The 23,742-nt window shown below is 42.3% G+C and overlaps 1 long non-coding RNA gene across 1 annotated transcript in view; it reads right to left on the bottom strand.

Moving 5' to 3' along the window:
* Nucleotides 1–11,695: 11,695 nt before the first annotated feature.
* Nucleotides 11,696–23,742, bottom strand: part of LOC121030265 (uncharacterized) — a 20,743-nt gene continuing 8,696 nt past the window's right edge. Inside the window, exon 2 of the long non-coding RNA XR_005790145.1 lies at nt 11,696–11,970. This is a non-coding gene — a long non-coding RNA (uncharacterized LOC121030265). The remainder of the gene's footprint in view (nt 11,971–23,742) is intronic.

Here is a 23,742-nt window from a genome sequence, read left to right as displayed (position 1 = left end):
ACTGGCAGTGCGGAGCTCCCTTGATTCTCATTCTCCCTCTCTCTGCCCCTCCCCAACTCACACGGTCTTTGTCTCTCTCCAAATAAATAAACTTAAAAAAGAAAAGAGAAAAAGAATTGCCCTGCTTGATAGTGTTTGAGAGCAGGGAACACATCTAGCTTATTCCATTGTATTTTCATTGCCTGCTATCTTGGGTATAGTCACTGTTCAATAAATAGTTATTAAATATTCAAGTAAATGAACGAAAGACCAAATATTATCTCTTCATGGTTTTATTTCGAATTTTTCTATCGCCAATAAGATTGAACTATTATGGTGTGTATTCATTTTTTTTTTTATTGGTTGCCACTTCATATTTTTGGACTATTAGTCTTTTGTTTTTGTTCATCGATTGTTAACAACTTTTTTTTTATGGGGCGCCTGGGTGGCGCAGTCGGTTAAGCGTCCGACTTCAGCCAGGTCACGATCTCGCAGTCCGTGAGTTCGAGCCCCGCGTCAGGCTCTGGGCTGATGGCTCAGAGCCTGGAGCCTGTTTCCGATTCTGTGTCTCCCTCTCTCTCTGCCCCTCCCCCGTTCATGCTCTGTCTCTCTCTGTCCCCCCAAAAAATAAATAAACGTTGAAAAAAAAATTTTTAAAAAAGAACTTTTTGTAAATTGAAGATTTTAATTCCCTTATATTTTGTAAATAATTTTTCTAATATATTTTTTACTTTGGGCGTTTATTTCCTCATAAATAAAGGCTTTAAATCGTTATATATTCAAATTGATCGATCCTTTGCACGAGGATTAAAAAGGGCTCTCATATAAACTTTTATATTCACAAAGTCAGGAAGCATACTGCATATTTTTTCTGCAGGTTGATGTGGAGGGATATGCCTACAAGGAAACATTTATGTGTTTGTTATAATGTGAAATTTTTTGTAGAGGCTTTTTTTTTTTTTCAAACAGATGTATTTAAGAATAGTATTAAAACTTCCATTTGCTAGAGATGGAGTAGGTATATTTCCCCCTATTCCTCCTGCTTAGTAAAACTAAAAATTCTGGACATTACATAAAAATAAAACACAAGACTCTGGAAGGTGGAAAGAGGAAGGCAAGCCATCGAAGGAATTCACAACCCCAGGAACAACATGGTGGTGAGTTACTTATATGAGTTGCCTTACATATCCCAGTCCTGGACGTGAAGAAGCCATCGCAATCCAGAAATGCCAAGCGACACAGACAAAACCAGCTCCACCAAAAGCCTGCTCTCTAACCAAAGGACTAGGGGAAAGGCAGGCTGGCAAGACAGAGAATGTTTGGACCATCACCACTCTACTCTAGTTCAACATCAAAGAGAAAACTGAGTTCGCTTCCACCCAGGCCAACAAAGGTCACATAGAGAGGATAATTTGCATCCACCTGAGGCTGTAACAAGGTACCCCAGCCCCCCCCCCCCACCGTTTCCTGTTGAGGTAGTGTCAGAAAAAGCCAGGTAGATAGTCAAGTTAAGATCCCTGCCCCTCCAGTGTCCATGAAGACCATGTGGGGAGACGGAACTCCATTTCCCCAGCAGTAATGAGACACTCCTCCCCTCCCCACTGAGGTAATGTCAGAGGAAGCCTAGTGAAGTGTCAGGACTTTCACCATCATTCAGAGGTAATGAGGCCATCCCCACTACAGTGTTGATGGAGACCACATAAGGAGCCAGAACTTCCAACCCCACCCAACAGTATAAAAGAGCCCCCTACCCCCCACCCCACCTCGCAGGTGTCAATGGAGGCCAAGTAAGGAATCTAGATTTCTACCTTTACGGGCAGTAATGAAACAGTCCTCTGTCACAGTGATGTCAGGAAATGCCAGCTAAAACAGAAAGTTTATTTATTTATTTATTTATTTATTTATTTATTTATTTATTTTTAATTTTTTTTTTCAACATTTATCTATTTTTGGGACAGAGAGAGACAGAGCATGAACGGGGGAGGGGCAGAGAGAGAGGGAGACACAGAATCGGAAGCAGGCTCCAGGCTCCGAGCCGTCAGCCCAGAGCCCGACGCGGGGCTCAAACTCCCGGACCGCGAGATCGTGACCTGAGCTGAAGTCGGACGCTCAACCGACTGCGCCACCCAGGCGCCCCTAAAACAGAAAGTTTAAATAAGATCCAGAGTCTCCTAACTTAATATACAAATGCTCAGGTTTGGATTGAAAATCACTCCTCATACCAAGAACCAGAAAGGTCTTAAAGTGAATGAAAAAGACAATCAATAGATGTCATATTTATTTCCTAGGACTGCTGTAACAAGTTACCACAAATTTGGCGTAAAACAACAGGAATTTATTCTTTCACAGTTCTGGGGGCCAGAAATCTGCAATCAAGGTATTAGCCGGGCTGAGCTTCCTTCAAGGCTCTAGAGGAGATTCTGTTCCTTGCCTCTTCTAGCTTCTGGTGACTCCAGGTATTCCTTGGCTTAAAGCTGTACCATTTTTTAAAAAAATGTTAAACATTTATTTTTGAGAGAGAGAGAGACAGAGAGCAAGCAGGGGAGGGGCAGAGAGAGATGGAGACACAGAATCCGAAGCAGGCTCCGGACTCTGAGCTGTCAGCACAGAGCCTGACGTGGGGCTCAAACTCACGAACCAAGAGATCATGACCTGAGTCCAAATCGGATGTTTAACTGACTAAGCCACCCAGGAGCCCCAAAAGCTGCACCATTTAAATCTCTGCTCCCATAGACACATTGCCTCCTTCTCTGTTTTTCTCTTATAAGGATACCTATCATTAGATTTAAGTAGTGCTCAGATAATCCAGGATAATTTCTATAACTTAAGATCCTTAATTGCATTTGCAAAGACCTTTTCCCAAGTAAGGTAGCATTCACAGGTTCCAGGGATTAATATGGGGATATATCTTTTGGAAGGGCTAATATTTAACACACTATGAGTGCCCATACTGAGAGAACAGAGATAATTATCAGACAAAGATTTTTAAGTAGTCTTGGCAAAAACAAACAAACAAACAAACAAAAACTTCAATGAGCAATTATGAACGTGCTGGAAACAAATGAAGAAGTAGCCTCATCAAGAAATAGAAGATATCAAGAAAAATTAAGTGGAAAATTTAGAACATACAATATGGAAATTAAAAGCTTGGTGATGGCCTCAACAGCAGAATGGAGGGGACAAAGAAAAGAACCAGTGAACTGGAAAATGGAATAGAAATGACCTAATCTGAAGAACAGATATAAAGTAGATTGAAAAATAAATAAATAGAATCTCAGGGAGCTGTGGGACTCTAACAAAATATCTAACGTTCATGTCACTGGAGTTCCAGAGAGAGAGAGGAGAAAGATGAGCTGTGAAAGGCACTCGAAGAAATAATGACCAACAACTCAAGTTTGACAAACCCTAGAAGCTAAGAGAATCCCAAAAATAATAAAGCTGGAGAATCCATGTCAAGATGTATCATAATTAAATGTCTGAAAACTAAAGGCAAAGAAAAAATTCTTAAAGCAGCCAGAGAAAAAGTGTATCTTACCTACAGGAGAAACACAATTCAAATGATATTGTATTTCTCATCATAAACCATGGAGAAAGAACTGGCACAATATTTTTTAAGTGCTGAAAGAAAACTATCAATCCAGAATCCTATACTCAGTACAAATATCCTTCGGGAATGAAGCGGGAATCAAGATATTCTCAGATGAAGGAAAAGGAAGAGAATTTGTCTTCAGCAGACCTACCTTAGAAGAATGGCTAAAGGAAGTTCTGTAAGCAGAGAGGAAACAATGAACAAAGGAACTTTGGAACATCGGGAAAGAAGAAAACACAGTCAGCAAAAATGTGGGTAAATACATTCTTCCTTCTCCTTTCCTTCTCCTTCTCCTTCTTCTGAGTTTCCTAATTATATTTGATGGTTGAAACAAAAAATTATGCCAATTTCTAATGTTCCAAATGTTTCAAATATTTAAGACAATTGTATTATAAACTGGGGAGATTAAGAGCAAAGTAAGATTGTATACTTCACTCAAACTGGAGAAATCACACCAGTAGGCTGTGATAAGTCATGTATATTTCATGTAATATCTAAAACAACCACTGAAAAATCTATACTAAAAGATATACTCAAGAACGCTGTAGACAAATCAAAACGGAACTTGAAACTATGTTCACGTAATCCACAGAAAAGCAGAAAAAAAGAAAATCAGGTAACTAACAAAAATATGAAAGAATAAACAGAAAATAAAAATAAAATGGCAGACTTAAGCCTTATCAGTTGAATATATCAGTTGAAAGACTGGCAAAGTAGATTTAAAAACATGACCCAACTGTATGTGATCTATAAAAACTATACCTCAAATATGATATGAAGAGGTTGAAAGTGAAAAGGTGAAAAATCCACCCTTAAAACGGTATATGAAAAGGCAAAGTAACTAATATAGCTCAATCAACTTGGAAAAAGAGTAACTTAAAAAGAAGAATAATGTTGGGGCACCTGGGTGGTTCAGTCGGTTAAGCACCTGACTCTTGATTTCAGCTCAGGTCATGATCTCACAGTTTGCGAGTTAAAGCCCCACACCAGGCTCTGTGCTGACATCGTACTGAGCCTGTTTGGCATTCTCTCTCTCCCTCTCTCTCTCTCTGTCCCTTCCCCTCTTGTGCATGTTCGTTCTCTTTCTCTCTCTCTCTCTCTCTCTCTCTCAAATAAATAAACATTAAAAAAATTAAGAAAGAAGAAGAATGTTAAGAACTGTAATATGCTTACAGAAATGAACACTGTATGGTATTTGAAGAGAGATAGAAAATAGAACAGAAGGGAAAGCCCAAGGGCACCTGGGTGGCTCAGTCAGTTAAGTGTCCAACTTCAGCTCAGGTCATGATCTCACGGTTCATGACTTCAAGCCCCGCGTCGGGCTCTGTGCTGACAACTCACAGCCTGGAGCGTGCTTTGGATTCTTTGTCTCCCTCTCTCTCTGCCCCTCCCCTGCTCGCTCTCTCTCTCTCTCTCTCTCTCTCAAAATAAATAAACATTAAAAGAAGAAGAAGAAGAAGAAGAATGGAAAGCCCAGAAATAGACCCACACAAACACGCTCAACTGGTTTTTGACAAAGATGTAAAAGCACTCAATGGAGGAAGCACAGCCTTTTCAACAAATGCCATTGGACATCCATGGGTCACAAAACGAATATTGACTTAAGCCTTACCTTCTATAAAAATTAACTCAAGGTGGCATACACTTAAATGTGAAACTAAAACTGTAAAACTTGTTGGAAAAAAAAGAGGTCTTTGAGACCTAGAGTTCTTTGACTTAACACCAAAAGCAGAGTCCATAAATGGAAAAATTGATAAACTGGACTTCATCAAAATTGAAACCTTTTTTTTCTCTGCGAAAGATCTTGTAGAAAGAAAATAACCACTACCCACCTATCAGAATGGCTAAAATAAGACACTGGGCAACACCTAATTCTGGTGAGAATGAGAAGAAACTGAATCCTTTAGACCTTGCTGATGGGACCATAAAATGGACACAGCCACTATGAAAAATAGCGTGGCAGTTTCTTAAACTACTAAACATGAAACTACCATATGACCCAGCAATTATATTCCTGGGCATTTATGCCAGAGAGATGGAAGTTTATGTCCAAACAAGAACTTGGATGTGAATGTTATAGCAACTTTATCTGAAATAACCCAAAATTAGATGCAACCCAGATGTCCTTCGACAAGTGAATGGTTTAAAAAACGGTGGGGCATTCATACCATGGAATACTAGCAAGGAAGAAATATTAATACAGAATAATCTGCACAAGTCTCTGGGAAATTATACGGAGTAAAAAAAGCCAATCCCCAAAGGTTATACACTATGTGACTCAATTTATACAACATTCTTGAAATGACAAAATTACTCAAATGAAGAACGGGCTGCTAGCTGCCTGGATCAATTAAGGAGGGCATGGGGGTGGGAGGGAGGTAGATAAAAAGGCAACATTCAGAATCATTGTGGTGATAGAAATATTCTGTATCTCGACTGTCAACGTCAATATCCTGATTGTGATACTGTATTAAAGTTTTGCAAAATGTTGCCCATGTAAAAACATGCGATCTCTCTGTATTATTTCTTACAACTCCATATGAATTTATGTCAAAATAAAATATAATTAAAAAGTGACTAAAACCAGATTTTAAAATAGTCTGATTTCATACTTTCAAGATAATAATACGTAGAGAAATTATTTTGGTTATAAGGTTACGTTGACCTTAGCAGAGCTAAAACAATTTAAGTTGTGATGGTATAAAATTCCTTTGACCCATTTAACTTACCACTTTTCTATGTGATAAATTTCTAGATATGTTGGTGTCTGGGTTTTGCTCTTTATTTTCTGCTTTGTTTCTTTCGAGAAGCCATGTCTTCAGAGATGTAGAGAACCTTGTTTTCTTTTTAGTATAATGCAACACTTGAAAAAGAATTATGCCTCCTTAATAATTCAGATTACAATTGGCTGCCATCTGCCCTTAAATTAAATCTGTGTTGAAGAATTAGGAAAAAATGCTCATGGTTTCAAAAAAAACCTAGGTCAGATCATTGTACCCCTGACCACAATGAACCTTAACCTTTTTAACAGAATACTTTCTTCTTGAATATTGGGGGGGGGGGGGGAAAGAAAACACAGACAACTTCACTATAATACCTTTGCTCTGTCATGATGGGGTCACATTAGGGGTAAACTACACCCCTGTATACATTTCGTATCATGAGGTGCTTTATTCATTGAGCCCCCCCCCCCCCAAGCTTTGTTTGTGACATTGCTAGCGTACTTTCAGCACAACGAGAACAGGGCTGAGCCCAGATTTGCTGTACCTGAGCCCTCCTTGGATAGGCCAGCACGGTGGGCTGGAAGGCTATGGGCCTTGGGTCAGAGTCTGGTCTCAGCTCTACCTCTCTCGTTTATAAGCTGTGTGGCATTGGGAAAGCCACTTGAACTTCCTGAGTTAGAAGTTTTAATTTATAACAAAAGAAAAATTATATCTTCTAACCAGGATTATGAGACATAGTGATAAAATGTATAAATAGACCTCACATTCTGAGCTCGGTAAGTGGCCACTCTTACTATTATTGTTATCTGGGCTTGGTGTGTGCTGTGCTGTGTTCCTATTCATCTTTGATTTACCCCTCCAGCTGGACCGCGAGTGCCTGGAGGGCAGACATGCCTTCACCTCATCCCCCAGGAAAATGTCTTGCACTCGGTGGGGGCTAAGTAAATATATTCGTTGACAATGAAGATGACGCATTAAGTGGAATAATTGAGGGTAGTGAATCACGCTGAGGTTCCCTTGACATAGCTGGGCATGAATTTCAGTGCGTTGGAGTGATTTAGGGAGCTTGGGAAACAGATTTCTTTCTCCACCTCCTCCTTGAGACCGTGTGATTAAGCTGGCCTAAGAATCTGCATTTTAAAGCAATCTCCCCGGGTGATTACGATGCAGGTGGTCTATGTACTGATCACATTTAGAGAAACCATGCTTCAGTAGATGCACCTATGTTGTGCTGAGTGGTCAGTTGTAAAGAGATGCCCATATAATACATAAAGTAGGAACTGATGATCGTTGAAGCGAAAATTTGGTCTGCAGGGTCATTCAAAAAATCCACTTTATCACTGAAGTGCCAGGCAGATATTATAAAACTAATCAAAACTTACTTTTCACAAGTTAATTAACATGTTTTATGTCCTAGTTATCGTAGCCAAAACTATATATGTACATGCTGTCTTTCTGGCTCCGGCTTGCCTAGTGAAGAGAAAATAGAAATGGAATAAATGCCCACCGGGCATTAGACTCAAATACATTTATCCTGCAGCAAAGTATGAATTTATGAAGATACCTGCAATGCATTATGTATACAGTTCATCCTATTTGGCCCCCCAACCGGTCTCCTAGTGGGACATTTCCTTTCTCGCGCTGCTATTTAGGACAAAGGCTTGGAGCTAGGAGCACAATGGTTGCACTTCCTAGGAGTGCTACCCTAAAGCACTTCTTTTTTAATATTAGGAAAAATTGATACGAAATTAAGCAAATAACTGGTGGCAAGCGTTATGTCCTCCTCCCACCATAGGGACATACGACCGTTCAGGGACAATAAAATAAAAGGGATTTTGTTCTTCATGACAGCAAGTAATATAGAAAAGAACTGTTGTTTCCTTTGGTTTTCTTCCAAAAATGTCAAAATATTGACTATGCCATTTTCAGATGGCTACTATGGAAAAAAGAGGGGAACATTTTTTCAATTAGGCTATAAAGCTGAAAGTAACGATTTTGACATGTTCTCCTCCATCCTCATATTATTTAGAAAACGACTTCTATTAGTACATAAAGTATCCAAAATAAAATAGAAAATCAGTTTACCAAGAAATCACCGTTCTTGAGAAGCTGTTAGCGTCTCGTATGTGTATCCTGGAACTCAGCAATAATCCAACAACTCTTAACCCGAATATGGGTTCTACAGTGAAATGAGTGTAACTGTCCACCCCCGCCCCCCCCCCCCCCCGCCTGCCTTGCAGCCCATCTCAAAATATTCTCATCCTAAGCATATGATAAAAATCGGACTTGGGAAAAAACTACTATATTCTTAGATCTTGATTCTACTCCAACTCTGCAATAATTACAGTAATTACAAAGATAAAGGGTAAAAGTCACAAAGTGCTAGCTGGGACATTCCAGAGCAGGAGAAAGCTTGGCGCCATTTTTATAGTTACGCCTGTTAAGATTTAATAGACGGAAAGTTTCATTAGTGAGCTGTGCTGCAATTAACTTCAAGGAGGTTCCAGACTACTGTATGTTGCTGTTACTGACAGAAAACTGTTTAGATTTCCCTCTTGAAAGAGTGTATTGGATTTTCAACACTTCAATTATAAAAACTCGTAAGAGGTACACGTTTTAAAAACGTAACGCGGAGGCTAGTTTTTTCTCATCATACAACACATAGTGATAGACTTCTAGTCTAGTAGTAAACATTTTGCTAACTATCTGGGAGTGAATTTGGGCGGGATTATTATTACTGTTATTACGGACAGAGCGAAAGTACAAATATCTTTGTAACTCTTCTCCGTCTCTCCTCCTAACTCATAACATCATGGCCAAGTGGAATTGTAGCAAAGTTGGACACTATTATTTCTGAAAATCAACGATTTTTCTAAAGCATGTACTCCACCTTTAACACAGAATGCTTGTTCTCAACTCTGACAAGTCGGCAAATGCCTGAGAATGAAGACTAGGGAATCCGGGGACTTGATATTCCCCAGTGGCTGGTAAGATTCTCGTCTACTTTTGGAGCTTTGAGTCTAGATTTTAGAGTAAAGGGTCCACAAGTAGGACTTTGCAGACTCCTCACTGGAGGTTAGGCTGGCGATCCCCATTATCCATGCAAACCATTGAAGTTCACCCGAGGTTATTCCTCACAGAAATTACTGCCACGCTCTCGGTTTTGTGTCCTTCGGTCAACTTTCTCTAGCACGTTATTTAATTTTTCTTTCCTCCTATGATATGGCTAAACTATTACGGTCCTCACGGTTATATTTTATTGTATTAAACAGCAGACTGCTATGGGTCTTTTAATGACTTGAAGAATGAGACCTGCGTTTTATGACTTTTAAAACCTGTCCTGATACTCTTTCTTCCAGTTACAACCCACCCGCCCCCTTTCATTCTACATATGTTTCCGTTAATAGGCTGCAGACTTTGTAGGTGTGGTAAGCATGTAACCATGATAAGCACTTTCAGACCCATGGTAGCTTTTCAGACCACAAGGATACGGTTTGGTGTCTAAGAACAGTAATTTCTTCTGACAGGCAGTTACAGAGCACCTAAAAGACTAGAGTTTTAATCTACATGGAATTATCCCGTGGACCAGTGTCTGCTGCTGGCCAAGCAGCACAAACGAATCAACGTTCCTCTACTTAAAGCGTGAAGTCTAGAAAAGGATGACGTGTTATTTTCCCTCGTGTCGTGTGGCAACGCAGTATTGCCGAATTGTGAGTGGTTGGGAGGCCGTGACCCGTCTACTGGACTTAAACTCCTGAACTTGGTGTATCCCCAGAGAAGCACCTCCCCCCCCCCCCCAGTAGATGATCCTCCATAAAGGTCTCGGCCCTCCTTATTTTCCTATCTTTGAATTCATCAGACGTGGCCACACCACATCCCAAACAAAACGTGACAAGTATGTGAAGAATGGAGACATTGTCCTTGTCTACGGCCATACCACCCTGAACGCGCCCGATCTCGTCTGATCTCGGAAGCTAAGCAGGGTCGGGCTTGGTTAGTACTTGGATGGGAGACATTGTCCTGGCAGGAAGTCATATGTCCAGAGGTTCTGCAATCCCGCAGGAGGTTACATGACTGGATACAGATCATAGCACAGGGCCCACATCAGGACAGGTCCCTATAACCTTTCCCAGATGCCACGGTTTTCTGTACTTTGATGCCTTTCGATGGTTTAGAAAGGTAGGTTCTGTTTCTCGGAAAACCTCTTTTGGCTTAATTCTGAGAAAATCATTAATCCTTGGGTTAAGGTTGGGTCAGAGTTTGAAGAGATCAGCAGGTTTATTTGGGTCTTCTATATTTATGATCGGTTTTAGTTTCTGCTCTTAAACACCAGAAGCGAATTCTTGGGGTTTGTGAAGCATTGCGTCACCTTTTTTTTTTCTTTCTTCTTTTTGTCGCCTCTGTGACATGGTGCCTCGTTCCAGCAGCTGGAAATGAGACTGAGAATTAACGTCTCTTTGTCACAACTAGTGAATTCTGACCTCAGGTGTGGTAGCCTTGCATGATGTTATGTATTTTCTAACTTTTCTGTTAATCAACTTGTTTGTTTATCGCTTCTCTCACAGGAGGGTAGTTAGAATTAATTAATCTTTAAAATTCAGGTAAGCAGTGAAACATTATCAGAACTGGTCTGCGTGTCAAATGGATCACTACATTGTGCATATGTAGCTATCTTTATTGGTCTGCATTCTCATTTGAAGAAACATTTAACTTTTTCTAAGTGAGGACAGTATAATATACAATACTACTAAGCCTCATGTTCAAGAATGTTTTCATACGTGTCTTAGTATTAATTAGGGAGCAGCTCTTGTTGGACATGTTTACTTTTGATTCTTAATAGGTTTCCAAGTGGGCTAATGCAGTAAGAACCCAGAAAAACTAACAATTATCTAGTCTAGAGAGCTTTGGATTTCACTGTAAAATTAAAATTGTGGGGAGATTGTGTTTTCGTTCTGCTCATATTAACCTTTTCTTGTCCATATTAGCTAAAGGTTCACTTGTTCTTGCCACTTTTATGAAGTGAGAAGCAGGAACTTTGTCTTTTTATGAAAGGAAGCACACGAGTTGCCAAGCGTTCATTAGAGATTGAAATTAGAAGCGACTGTGAGATTAAGTTAGAATGTAGCTCATTGTACAAGCCCAATTTGGACTTTTGTAAGTGCTGATATTAAGAAGAGTGAACATCATTGCATATCTGAAATTAACCTTCTTTTACTCTGTATGATGCTGGAGCATGTTGGAAGATGGGGTGCTGTGATTTCCTGGGAGGGAAACGCATCCCTGTAGAGGTGTCCCTGCCCCTGGGCACCAGAGCTGGGGGAGCCCCCCCCCCCATTTTAAGTGTAGCCTGGGGCCGAGGAAGATAATTCCTGCCTTTTTCTTTTTCTCATCTTTTCCTTTTTAAAAAATTTCCTGGCTTCACCATTGTATTACCAAATAGGTAACTCACTTTCTTTCTCTGCCTCATATAATTGAACAGTACAGCCAAAGGAAATATCATTAGTATCTTCACAAAATGGCAGAGTGGAAAGGACTCTGTCCTTTCATTTCACAAGTACTCAGGGAGAGAGCCTGAACGGGATGACAAGAGTGAGGGGCTGGCTGACTGGCTGGGGTTCGATGGGAGAAGCATCTCCAGTAACTGCAAGGCTTTGGATAATGGCACCTTCTTCCAGGAATCTGAGGAAACAAAAATGGGAAATAACTCCTGTTTATTAGTTTTTCAAAAAAGTGGGTAAAAACTGTTTAACCTCCCTGAAAAGAAAATAAAAACCCCAATCTCTTTTAAGACACTAGTCTCCAGTCAGTGGGGTGAACCTTTTGCTAGAATTTGTCCCATAATTTCTAAATGAGTGAACAGAAATAAGAAAGGTATTATACTATTTTATGCTGAATTAACCTCACTATATACTGCTAAAGATCTATCTCTGGAGACACATCATAAAAACTAAACACTTTTACCACCATGGCAGTATTAAAAAAGTATTTCATATTTTACTATTAGGGTGTAAAATTACTAATCAAGGGTGGGAAATGACCAGAAGAAAACAGGAGAAAAAGAGACTCATTGAAACATGCTGAAATATTACCAAGTTTTCATTGAGAGCTTTCACTTGTGTTTTTCTTCTCATCTTTTAAGGCCAGCACTTTTGTGTCTTTTAAATAAAATACAATTTGTGAAGAATAATAGAGAATCGTAGTAAATACCTTGCAAATTAACAGATTCTATTGTGTCTAATGGGATCATCAAAGCAGAAGAGCTTCTCTAAAGGCATCATTGATTTTTTTTTTAAATTTTTTTTCAACTTTTTTAATTTATTTTGGGGACAGAGAGAGACAGCGCATGAACGGGGGAGGGGCAGAGAGAGAGGGAGGCACAGAATCGGAAACAGGCTCCAGGCTCCGAGCCATCGGCCCAGAGCCCGACGCGGGGCTCGAACTCGCGGACCGCGAGATCGTGACCTGGCTGAAGTCGGCCGCTTAACCGACTGCGCCACCCAGGCGCCCCAAGGCATCATTGAGGCGGTGGACCCCTATTGCTTTCCTTCATGCCAACACAAAAACGCCCCCCAGAATCGAGGAAATGATTATGTTGGTTTTGGGCAGTGGTCGTTGAACTGATGCCTGAGTTTTGGTAAATCCAAAAAACTTACTTTTGAGTAAAGAAACAGATATGGCCTTATATGTTGAAAAACCCAAGTTTCTAGCAAGCATTCCACAGGTCCTTGGAATCCTCCAGTGTTTCTGTAGAGTGTACATTGAGAACCATGCTTCTCAGAGAAAGAGCTAGAAGTCAGGACCCTTGCACTGCATTTTGAGTTCCCTTGTGCCGTGTCATAGGTAGGCTGGTGAGACCCTCTAGTCTTTGATTTTCCCCCTTTTCTTCAAGGTTTCCTTTCTTACACAGGGCAAGGAGCATTGGGAGATTTAAGCAACGGAGCTGAGACCCTTTCTTTCTTATGAAAGGCAGTACAGCCTCTGGAGTCATACTGCATGAGTCCAAATCTCAATTCTACCAGGTACAATGCTTTGGTTTTCTCATCTGTAAAGTGGGAACAATAATGGATTCTATCACAGAGGGATTTAATGTATATATGGTTCATATATATATGTGTGTGTGTGTGTGTGTGTGTGTGTGTGTGTGTGTATGTATACACACACACACACATATATATATAAAGGATTTAGAACAATATCTGGTACACAATAACTACTGAGGAAATACAATTATTATTGCGTCATTATTACTGTCTTTCAAGGGTCGGTACAAAAGGCTGCCTCCTTCCTGAGCTTTCCTGGTTCTCCTAGGCAGAGGAGAACCAGTACTTTGTGTATAATCCTGGTAGAACAACCTGTTTTTTATTAACAGTTTGTTTCCATGTGTACTTACTCAATAGAGTGTAAGTCCCATGATGTAGGGCTGAAGGATGGTTTTTATTAGGGTATTCCTAACACGAGCACAGTTCCTGGCATTGAGTAGGCATCCTGTGTTTATGAATGAATGAACATAGGGATGGATGAATAAATGTCTGTTTCACTTGTTGTCTCCCAATACCCATTCTCTCCTCTTTGTTTAGCAACAGAACCTTCACATTTTCGGAGAGCATATGGCTGTCTGGCTAATGATCACATTTCTCAGCCAGTTAAGGCTGAAAATTGGTATGGCCAACTTCCATGGAAGGGTGATGTTCCACTTATGGGTTATACCCTCAAAGGAAAGATGCATACTCTCCACTTTCCCTTTTCTTCCTGCTGCTGGTTGGCATGCGGGTGTAATGGAACTCTGGAGCGGCCATCTTAGACCATGAGATGGATGGCACTTGTCGAAGATGGTAAGGCAATGAGATAGAACAATTCTTGGGCTCCTAATGATATGGACCTGCTGTCCCCGCCTGGGCATCTCATATTCAAATTGCTCTCTTGTCTGGAGCACTGTTCATTTTTTTTTTTTTTTTTTTTTTTGTGGTCCCTGGGTCTTTGTTTCATTAGCTGAATCAGTTTATTAATACACTGCCCACCGAGCAACGTTTACTTAATCCCTGCCCTTTGACAGTTAATTGTCTAATGAAGATAATGTTGATGAAAATAGATGTGAATGAGATAATCCCAGCTGATTAGAACTGAGCAACCGTATGAATTAAATATGGCACCAAAGGCTTTGGTTCAACTATTTTTAAACCATTTAAACCTTATTGTCACTCCATCCCCAGTTGCCTAATGGTTGCTCCAGCTGGTGGTGGAGGAGAGGGATGAAAGGTAGGACAAAACTCTGGGTCAAGGACTGAGGGCAGGGAGCAGTACTTATCCAGGAAGTGTCTCCACTCAAACCTCATTTGGATGGGCAGAAAGGACAGAGTTTTGCCTGGGCACTGCTCCTCACCTCGGCAAAACAACCTTTCTCCCTACCTTGTACCCCTGTTGCCAAACACTGTGCTTGCCCTGGCTAATGGGGTCAACAGAGAAAGGGTAGCAGTCTCTTTTGACCTCCTCCTTTATTTGTAATGCACTCCTTTTTGACCTTCTAAGCAAGAATTGCCAAACAGAGAGCTTGCTTGGGTCTCCGGATCAGGGGTTTAGACTTGACGTGTGGTCATAAGGTAATCGGTTTTCCAGTGCCAGCAAAGATTGGCCACGATGCCGTTCGATAGATTTTCATTGTAAAGGAAAATCATTCTCGGGGAGAATTAGAAGATGTACTTAACAGCCTGATGGGAAAGTATACAAAATAGTGATGAAACACAAACGTACAGATAAATGTAGATACAGTTTTGAAACTTTTTACTAACATCTAACGTCCATGTAGGAAAATATCTAGACTGTAAGTGCACAGCTTAAGTGCACTTATGTACATAATTTTTTATTTTCACGAGCCAAACACACCCATGTTTACCAGCACACAAATCAAGAATGTGCAGCATATATTTTTAATATCTGGAGCTACACAGTAAAATGCTGAAATGTAAAAAACAATATTTCTCACGAACAACACACATTTTTTCCAGGGTTTCTATACTTTTACATTCGTAAGTTGGAAATAGGAGGAACTCATGTTTCTAGCTGCCTAAAGTTTTCAGCTCAAATTCTAAACAGAAATAGACTTGAGGAATAACACAGCTAGATACACAGATAATAAGAATTCAGAGCCCTTTTGCTCAGTCTCCTGGGCAACTGTCTTCTCATCGGGTCCACCCACTCCATTTGTCTCTAGAGTTTCTCTCATATTTTAGGCACCTGACTTAACCCCTCGAGGCCTCGGTTTCCGCAGCTGTGGGTTGGGAACAACAGCTCTACACAGGATTGTGCTAAGGTGTAGAACCGGGTAGACGGGACATTTGCATGGACGAAATCATCAATACGTGGTATTTTGTTATTATTATTATTATTATTATTATTATTATTATCAAGGACACTATCGGCTTCTGGGTTTGGGGAACTCACAGAAAGAGTCACATAATGGTATTAAACCACGTAACATCCTTTCGCAGGAGGGTGGGCGAGGCCGGCAGTGTGATTGCCAAATGTATGTCCTTGCCGGATGAAATACAGCTGCTCTCGCAAGAGGAGGTGGGAGAGGTATGGTTTTAACGTGATGAGTTATCATGTTGGAATTGGTGTAACCCTGGAGAGAATACTTCCAAACGGTCTTAAAGGAATGTCATGTAGCATTGATTAGAGACACTGCAACAGGGACGCTTCCCACTTGCTTTGATTTAGTGACATTACTTGTGGTTAAAAGCCTTAGGTAAGGCCACACACAGTGGCTGGCGATTTGGATAATTAGAAGAAATGGCAGAGGCCTGTCTCTTTACAAGGAAGTTAGCGGTGACATTTAATTAAAGCAAACCATGGGGGGAAGCTGTGTCGCTCTAAGGGCTACACTGGATTGGGTGGAATCAAATAATATTTACGGATTTCCCTTTCCCTCAAAGGATTTCTGCCTGCTTATTTAAAAAAAAAATTTTTTTTTAATGTTTTTATTTATTTTTGAGACAGAGAGAGAGACCGAGCATGAGCAGGGGAGAGGCAGAGAAAGAGAGGGAGGCACAGAATGGGACGCAGGCTCCAGGCTCCGAGCTGTCAGCACAGAGCCTGATGCGGGGCTCGAACTCCTGGAGTGTGAGATCATGACCTGAGCCGAAGTTGGACGCTCAACCGACTGAGCCACCCAGGCGCCCCTGCCTGCTTATTTTTAATAAGTTATTCCAGGGATAACTATAATGTTTTCCATAGGCAGAACAAAAGGAACAATTTAACTCACCCTGTTGTCATTTTTTCACCTGGTTTTCTAGACCACACCGGCCACTTTACGTGGTCTATCCATCGAGATCTCGCTGAGACACCTAAAACCTAAATTATCATGCACTTATTGGGGTGTTTTCTGCTCTAAAGGGGGTTTCACACACATTGCCTATCGTGGGCCCCACAATTGTGTGAGGCAAGGAAAGGAGTAATGATGATGTTTCTTTCAAACATCAAGAACCGGGAGCCGGGCTCTAATGAGGTATTTGCTGCAGTTCACTTATGATAGAAGAGAGATTAAAACCCGAATCATACGGCTCATAATGCAGTACCCTTTCCAACACACGGGACCGTCTTCTCGAGCACAAATGGGTACTGTTTCTTTCTGAGCTTTGTAAGAGTACGGTTTGCCTTCTCTTCCCGAGACACTGCATTGGGGCCGTGAGTGCCTTGGAGAATAAGCGGAAAGCGCTAAACTTGTCCTCAGAAAAAAGCATACATGCCCCCACATGTAACAATCGGCATCACCCTTATCATTATACATCAGAACACTAAGTGTCTGATGCCGGATGGATACTTACCACCGCCATGCTGTGGAGCCTCCCATAGAGGTAACTTCCTGTTGGTGTAGAGCTAGTTCCCTAGCTGTTTCCACAGCCCATGCCTGTGTGTGGCGGTGTGGCTGGGAAGGGGAAGAGGGGGTTTCTAGAAGCCTTGCAGCAGCAAGGGCTCCTTGGAGAAATCCCTTTCCTAGGGTGATGGGTTGGAACTGTTAACGGCAGAAATGTGAGGTGTGAAAAAGCATCGAGATGCAGAGATAGAAAAGAACAGGGCAGCCTCCATTGGGCGGTCTGTTTCTCTTGCGGTGGGTGTTGGATGTCCAGCTGCTATGTTCATTTTATTTTTTTTTTTAATTTTTTTTTCAACGTTTTTTATTTTTGGGACAGAGAGAGACAGAGCATGAACGGGGGAGGGGCAGAGAGAGAGGGAGACACAGAATCGGAAACAGGCTCCAGGCTCTGAGCCATCAGCCCAGAGCCCGACGCGGGGCTCGAACTCACGGACCGCGAGATCGTGACCTGGCTGAAGTCGGACGCTCAACCGACTGCGCCACCCAGGCGCCCCATATGTTCATTTTAACCACTCCATGCTACATTCTCTTGCTAACTTGGCAAACGATTCGCCGGTGACTAAAATGGGGTGAGCAAACCCCTGGGGCTGGAGAGCCTCTCCTGGGTAGAGCTGGGGCTGGGAGAAAGGAAAAGGCAAGTCCTACACTTGGGGCTTCCTGAGCCATAACTAACAGCCGAGTTGCCATTCCTAGCAATATGCTTCCGTCGTTAATTAACCTTTATGGAAAGCTATGGTGGTCATGACTTGGGCCTCGCCCCGCTCTTGATCTATAAGGTGTAATGCGGTGTAGACGGCAGTGCTCACAGGTGGGATTTGTCTGACAGGGGAATCTGAGGAGCTAATGTGAAATGCCTGCTGATATATGGCATGCCACAACACGGGGAGAGTGGAAGGGAGAAGGCGGTGATGGTGCCCTCCCTGTTCCTGCCCATTGTTTCTCCAGCACCTGTTCATGGGATCGGAATATCCTGTTCTTTGTCGGGTTACATGTTAGCCGTCACCCTAAGATTTGCTGGTATGACACTGTCATTGAGACAGGGGGAGTGATGAAGATGGAAGGATCTTCTGGAGATTCAGGGCCCCTCCCATCCTTGGGGGCAAACGGGGAGAGCCGAGCCCAGCTTTTTGAGATGGCCCACCCTAGTGTTGACGATTCTGCCTGAAAATTGTTCCTCACCTTTGATCTCAAGTCTTCCTGCTTGGTTTCCAGGACAGTGGTTTTTACTTTTATTTTATTTTATTTTTATACACATTGTAGTTTTAAGAACTTAAGCATGGGGCTGTTGCCACAGGCTTCTACACATAGGTGTGCTGAAACTTACATCTGAAGAAAAGAAGATCTTACTTGGAAGAAACAGTGTAGTTTCACGCAGTGAAGCAATTGGCTACTCCAGTAAGCTTCTAGATTGCAAACAGAACACTGGTTTCTAAACATTAGCATGTATCAGAATCGCGTGGAGAGCTGACTGAAACACAGATTGCTGGGCTTACTCTGAGTTTCGTTTCTTTTCTTTTCTTTTCTTTTCTTTTCTTTTCTTTTCTTTTCTTTTCTTTTCTTTTTTCAGCTTTACTGAAGTATTATTGACATGTAACACACGCAAGCTTAAGGTATACAACGTGATGATTAGTTACATGTATATATCGCAAACTTATTACCATAAGAAGGTTAGTTAACACCCCTATCCCCTGAAACAATTATGACTTTGTGTGCATGTGTTTATAACATTTAAGATTTACTCTCCTGGGGCTCCTGGGTGGCTCGGTTGGTTATGTGTCCGACTTTGGCTCAGGTCATGATCTCACGGCTTGTGGGTTCCAGCCCTGCGTCGGGCTCTGTTGTGACAGCTCAGAGCCTGGAGCCTGCTTCAGATTCTGTGTCTCCCTCTCTCTGTCTGCCCCTCCCTCACTCACGCTCTGTCTCCCTCTCAAAAATAAATAAAAACATTAAAAAAAAATTTTTTTTAAGATTTACTCTCTTAACTTTTAAGTATATAATACAGCATTGTGAATCATAATCACCATGCTCTACATTAGATCTCAAGATTATTTATCTTAGAGCTGGGGGGTTTAGCCCTCTGACCAATATCTCCCTATTTCTCCCACCCCCCCAGCCCCTGGAACCCACCATTCTACTCTCTATTTCTGAGTCTGGCCTTTTTTTAGGTTCTGCAGATAAGTGAAAACACAGCATTTGTCTTTCTCTGTCTGACTTCTTTCGCTTAGCCTAATGCCCTCGAGGTCCATCCATGTTGTCACAAATGGCAGGATTTTCTTCCTTCTTTTACGACCGAGTAATATTTGTGTGTGTGTGTGTGCACGCGCGCGTGCACATGCATGCATGCGCGCGTGCTTGGGTAGCACATTTCCCAAATTCCTGATCCAGGAGGTCTGGAGTAGGGCCCGAGAACTGGCATTTATAATAAGGTCTCAGCTGATGGCCCCATTTGTTTCGGGCACCGCTGCCCGAGACTGTGATTAGAAAGATAGCGGGATGGGTTTTGGAGTCAGACAGCCCTGGATTTGAATCCTGCTCTCTGACTGTGAAATTTTAGAGAAGTTACCAAGCCTAGGCTTGCTCACCCATAGAAAGGGGATGCAAACATCTTGTTTGTTTTGGTTTGGTCTGTCGGGTGAAAATGAATGAGATAACCCGTATTGAGTGCTTAGCATGGCATCAGGCACATGGACGTGACTTTACGGATGGCAGTTTGTGGCATTAATAGAGTCTGCCCCTTAGACCTAGGTCACCAGAACTTGTAGCCCAAATATTAAGGCAGAAACACCTACTTAGGGGAGTTTGTTAGACAGTTAAGAAGGTCAGAGAAAATGTAAGTGGCAAGAATTACTCAGACATAGGCCACGGGACCATGTTCCATAAGACTTCCTGATCTGCTAGAAACAAAAAGAAGAAACAAAGAAATCTATTTTGTATTACACGGTGGAGAGTCACCCCCCAAGATACGCAGTGCGGAAAGGGGCTAGAAATGGAAACCCTTGGAGCGCCTGGGTGGCGCAGTCGGTTAAGCGTCCGACTTCGGCTCAGGTCACGATCTCGCGGTCCGTGAGTTCGAGCCCCGCGTCGGGCTCTGGGCTGATGGCTCAGAGCCTGGAGCCTGTTTCCGATTCTGTGTCTCCCTCTCTCTCTGCCCCTCCCCCGTCCATGCTCTGTCTCTCTCTGTCCCCAAAATAAATAAAACATTGAAAAAAAAATTTAAAAAAAAAAAAAAAAAGAAAGAAATGGAAACCCTACACTGGGCATTGGTACCGTCAGCATTAACGTGCACTTTCCAACTAGTACATGCAGAGTTGAGTAGAATGTTTCCCTAAATGGGCTTTACCAGTGAAGGGATGAGGACAGTGTAAACCAGGGAAGGCAGGATACAGAGGCAGGTGCAGTTCTCTGTCCACGTGACATCTGCTTGCAAAGATAGCGCGTGCCTGGCCCAGTTCGGAAGCAAGCGATGTCTGTCATCCCGGGCCCAAACGACTCTTGCCTTTGTCTGATTGCTGGCTCTCCGCAGGCTCCCACTCCGTAGAATGAATTGTAACTCCCCGCCTTTTGCTCAAGCTGTCCCTCACTAGCAGAATAATTCCTAAGAAAGAATCGTATCGTAATTGATTATCAGCACAGTGTAAATCCTGAAATATGACCACTCCCTAGGGACCTGGGACAGCATCTTCCAAGCTGTGCTTTGGGGGGCTATGAACAGGTGATTAGGTGACGTGTGAAAAAAGCATTCCTGAGGAAACATGTATTTGCATAGTAAAGGGTCTGAGAAGTCTCGAAGTAAAAAAAAAAAAAAAAAAGAGAGAGAGAGAAAGAGTTGCTTAATTTTGATCGACTCAGTGGTGATTTTGCACTTTTTCCATATTTCTGTATTTCAACATTTTTTTTAAAGGGCATGTATTACTTTTATCATAAAATATGAATCAGGTTATCATGTAACAGTACAGTTTAGATACCAAATGTAGGTTCCAGCCTTCTTTCCTTTCCACCTCACCTGTTGTGGACTGAAATGTTTCTGTTCCTCCCCAAATTCATATGTTGAGGTTCTAACTCCTGATGTGATGGTACATGGAATTAGGGCCTTGAGAGGTGGTTAAGTTCAAATGGGTAATGAGGATGGGGCCCCATGACAGGGTTAGTGTCGTTACAAGAGGAGGAAGAGAGACCAGAGCTCTCGCTCCCTGTCATGGGAGGACACGGCAAGAAGACTGTTGTCTACAGGCCAGGAAGAGGGCCCTTAGCAGGTACACACTCTGCTGGCACCTTGATGTTGGACTTCCCAACCTCCAGAACTGTGAGAAATAAATGTTTATGGCTTAAGCCACCCAGCCTGAGGTATCTGTTATAGCAGCTCAAACTAAGAAACTACAATTCCCTCCCTTCCGTGGAAGAAGAATACGATGCCAGATTCTGAAACAACAAATTCTTCACAGCATGTCCTTTCTGAAAGATAACTGAGTGTGGATAGTTTGTGTACACAAAGTTTGGGAAGCCTCAGCTATTCGCCATATTGGAAACTTCCTTTATCCCAGTTAAAGACGGGAATGTACAAGGCATTTGTACAGTGCAATTATTTGCTCAGCCATATTAGTCTAAAGAAGTGAGCCAGTCAAACCCTGGGACATCAAGCATGTCCAGCGTGAAGGGACTGCAGAACTGGGGCGCTGTATTCAACATTACTCTTCCAAGCTTGACCATAGACAGATGGCGGTGGGCATCCGTGCTATGTTTGTAGGCAACAACTCAGGGACAGACTCTTCCTGAGGGAGGAGATGTTCTCCCATTATCAGGTTCAGTACAGACCTTAAGAGCTTAACCTGATATCATTTGGAGAGCTCAACTCCATTTCTGGAAGTGTTCAAAACTTCTCAGTTGGGGTACAGTGTTGTTCCTGTATAGGCCACATTCTTCTGGAGGAGGGAGCATTTGGTGTCTCTAGGGTCTTGAGGACAATCAAGGGCCCAACACTAAGTCAGGGGAAATGCCGTCGGAAAGAAGCTGCAGTCTGTGTTAAAATTAGGGTGGAAAGCAACATGCGTTTGACATTCTAGAAAGCAGTCTAGGCTGAGGCAACAATGTGGGGCAATTTTTCCATCTGGCAATGCAGTAGCTCAACAATGCTCATCTCTCTTTGGTGGGAGTGAAATATAATACTAACGGGGGAGTGTCACCCAGGCCAACAGACTCCATTGGACTTCTGTCTCAGGTGGGCACTGAGGTAATAATCATGCCTTGATCACCTTCAGGCAACAACAGGCCATTTGGGCTTTCCTGAACAGGGGTCCTCGGGCAGAGCAAGGGATTGCTGGGCACGAGAATTAATTAGGTCTTTTTTAAGTACTTGTGATGTTCTGTGGGTAAAGTATTTAATTCCTGTGGTGTAGATGAGGAAACCAGAGCTCAGAGAGCTTAAGTAACTTGTTAGCTAGTTATCTAACGGGGTAGTAGGAGCTTGGAATGTCTAATCCCACATGTCTTTATTTTCCTTTGATATATTTGTTGCACTGAGGTGATTCAAGATCTCCTCAGATCTGTCATCAAGCTTTTTCTTAACTGGTTTCTGGATATGGAACACTTCAAAACTGAATAATAGCATCTTTGGATCTCAGAAAACATTCTGTGTACGAAGCATCGGGAAGAGATTGGAAGAGTATCATCAATAACCGACTGCTGATAAACTTTAATGAGGTTAAATTTTCCAAAAGAAAAAAATCACCCCAACAAGCCCTGAAATACAAGGAGGAGAACCGTAGGCTTTGATCATTATTGTCCTGTGACTTGGTCAGAAGCCACCAGAAGGATCTCAATGCACCACTAGGTTTCAGGGCCTGCCCAACTGGGGTTGCCTCCTGGCTACTGGGTGACTAGTTTGATTTGATTTTCAGACTTCTTTTTTTCAAGACTTTCAAGTATTTGGTGCAATGAATGGACCCAGATGGAGAGACCCTGATGCCTCTTCCACCTTCCTCCGAAAATGCTCAGGGAGATCACATGGCAATTTTCACACCGCAGGATCTTCTAATGATGTGAATGCTTTCTGCTAGGATTCCCAGAAGGGTGACCCAGTTTCTTCCCAAGAGACGTTTTTGCTTTCCCTTCTACTGACAAGTCAGAGCCACCTGTGAGGGAACACTTCACGGCAAAGCTTCCAGAGCCATCAGCTGTACATTGGCACAAAGTTGGTGGATGTATCTGGGTTTCGATTCGGAACAACAAAAAGGACTTCTGAAGTCACGTGGGAAGAAAGTATCTGTCTCCGTCTGGAATTGACTTGCCGCTGCCTGTACACGGCCATTGCTATCTTTGAACTAGCCGGAGGCGGTTTCCCTCGCCTTTCTGAACACGATACAACTCCTAGACTTTACTGTCAGAGTGCCAGGTAGGGGGAACTCTTCCTCAACTTCACTTTAACAGGAGTGAAGAGTGCATGACCCATCCTTTAGAGTCTGCACTCTGGGCTGATGACTTTGTAAGCAGAGCACTTGATGAAGTCCTTGGCAGCAAGAGCAGAAGCGGGTTTATCTGTGATGAGACGCGGGAGCTCTGGGGGTGAGTGCTTTGTTTTTATTTTT

The sequence above is a fragment of the Herpailurus yagouaroundi genome, unplaced genomic scaffold (genome assembly GCF_014898765.1).
Source record: "Herpailurus yagouaroundi ecotype Mexico unplaced genomic scaffold, PumYag 140, whole genome shotgun sequence".
In the NCBI taxonomy this organism is placed as follows: Eukaryota; Metazoa; Chordata; class Mammalia; order Carnivora; family Felidae; genus Herpailurus; species Herpailurus yagouaroundi.
This window is presented reverse-complemented; position numbering and strand designations above follow the sequence as displayed.